The 1,152-nt window shown below is 45.3% G+C and overlaps 1 pseudogene; it reads right to left on the bottom strand.

Moving 5' to 3' along the window:
• Window positions 1–383: 383 nt before the first annotated feature.
• LOC116570783 lies at window positions 384–748 on the bottom strand (annotated as a pseudogene).
• Between the last annotated feature and the right edge of the window lie 404 nt (window positions 749–1,152).

Raw genomic sequence — 1,152 nt, 5'->3', positions numbered from 1 at the left:
TATATAATTTTCTCTTCTTTTCTTTTTAGAGAGAGGGAGAGTAGGGAGGGGAGAGTGGGAGAAGGAGAGAATCTTAAGCAGGCTCCATGCCCAGCACAGAGCCCAACTTAGGGCTCAAACCCATGACCTGAGCCAAAATCAAGAGTTGGTGCTCAACTGACTGAGCCACCCAGGCACCCCCCCCCTTTTCTTAAGAGTTCAACTATTTTTTTTAATTCTATTTATTTATTTGAGAAAGAGAGAGAGAGACAGTGTACACAAGTGGAGGGAAGGGCAGTGGGAGAAGCAGACTCCCTGCCAAGCAGGACCCTGGTATCATGACCTGAGCCAAAGGCAGATCCTTAACCAAGAAAGCCACCCAAATGCCCAAGAGTTTAGCTATTTATTAAACAGTTTACAGAAGAGGTTTAATCAAAAAGACCAAAGCCTATGTCATCATCAGACTCTTCCGATTCTTCTTTCTTTGCTTCTACTTTCTTCTCCTAAGCTGGGGCAGCAGTGGTGGAGCAGGACCTTCTGCTAGGGTAGCACCAGCTGATGGGGCAAGTCCACCAGCCCCTACATTGCATATGAGGCTTCTGATGTTGACATTGACCTGGACCTTTGCAAAAAAGCCTGGCCGGAAAAGTTCATCATTTACACCTTCTGCTTTAATGAGGGCATCAATCTTAACTTCCATAACTGTCACTTCATCATCATGCACAATGAGGGCCAAGGAGACGCAGGTGAGCTCCTAGATGGAGGCCATGGTGCAGGCAAATGCTGAGTGATCACTGCCGGGTTCAGTGCTAGTTTCTGGATAAAGTAAGGGCCTGACCCCAGTGCCAACTTAGCTTCCTCAGAAGGACTGGGCACCTTAGTGGCAGCTGAGGAAAGTATCATTTTCTATATATAATATTTCTACTGCCATCAAAGGCAGTCACACCATGTGTTAAGTCTTATAATTATTATTTTCCACATAATGATCTCAGAATGCCTTGCCTTATACCTTGCATCGCTGCCCAACTAACCACAGGCAAAACTTCATTGTGATTTCACTGCCAGGGGTCATTATCTTCCCACTTAACCACCAGAAGTGGATTCTCTATTGCCCTTAGTCTAGGTAACCCAACTCCAAAATTCTATCCTGACAGCTTTATTTTTAGGGCTATC

The sequence above is a fragment of the Mustela erminea genome, chromosome 12 (assembly GCF_009829155.1).
Source record: "Mustela erminea isolate mMusErm1 chromosome 12, mMusErm1.Pri, whole genome shotgun sequence".
NCBI classification, from domain to species: Eukaryota; Metazoa; Chordata; class Mammalia; order Carnivora; family Mustelidae; genus Mustela; species Mustela erminea.
This window is presented reverse-complemented; position numbering and strand designations above follow the sequence as displayed.